The following is a 961-nucleotide window of genomic DNA, read 5'->3' on the forward strand; positions in this document are numbered from 1 at the left end:
AAAGGAAAACCTTAGGAAAAAATTAACTGCAAATGCTAGACTCTGGCTTTTATTGTTCACTTATAAGACTTTTCTTTAACATTTTTAGATTGAAACCTTTAAATGACAATGAGATAGAAAAGACACAACTAATTTCTGAATGCACTGAAATAACATTTAATGGTTTAATTAAAATGCAGATTAAATAAGTACTAGATATAAAACTTACTATTCTGGGGTATAACCAATGAGTGAAGAAGATTGTGTTTTCATTTTGAACAACAATGCAAATAAAAGAAATTCTGGTTAACATAGAGTGGTGTTGCCAGATTGGTATATTCTCCACAATATGTATAATAATCATTTTTTTTTATAATTTCATGTTTGTTTTCTTTGTAGTTCATATCTAGTATACTTTTGGTAACATTTATAGTTTCAGATATAGTAAAATAAAGTAAACTTTCAGGACTTTCCTTTTAATCTAATTAGTTACAAATTATTTTAGTCATAGAGATATAATAAAACAGTTAGCCCCTGACACCCCACCCCTTCAGGAGAGAGCTTGAATGCAGTCTAATAACGTAGTCCAGTTTCCCATATTTGGGGAAATCGCAGGGCTCAGCATATCAGGAGTGCAATAAGTAAACCTCTCCCTGGAAAACAACCTTCGTGATCATTATATCTATCTCCCCTGCCTGGTAAGTATAGCTGCTGACTTTTTTTTTTTTAAAAAAAAAACTGTATTGTGATAAGAACACATAATATAAAATGTATTATCTAAGTCATTTTTAAGTGTATGATGTAGTGATATTAACTTTTTTAAAATTGTTGTACAACCATCACCACCATCCGTCTGCAGAACTCTTTGCAGCTTGCAAAAAGAAAGCTCTATACTCATTAAACATAACTTCATTCCTTCCTCTCCCTAGTCCCTTGACTTTTAAATAAAAAAAAAAATTCTAAATGCCTTTTTAAAAATCTG

General features: G+C 30.4%; 1 pseudogene; it reads right to left on the reverse strand.

Annotated features, from left to right (window-relative positions):
• Window positions 1-535: 535 nt before the first annotated feature.
• On the reverse strand, window positions 536-685 carry LOC118678008 (annotated as a pseudogene).
• Between the last annotated feature and the right edge of the window lie 276 nt (window positions 686-961).

Source organism: Myotis myotis, unplaced genomic scaffold (genome assembly GCF_014108235.1).
Source record: "Myotis myotis isolate mMyoMyo1 unplaced genomic scaffold, mMyoMyo1.p scaffold_m19_p_2, whole genome shotgun sequence".
Lineage (NCBI taxonomy): Eukaryota > Metazoa > Chordata > Mammalia > Chiroptera > Vespertilionidae > Myotis > Myotis myotis.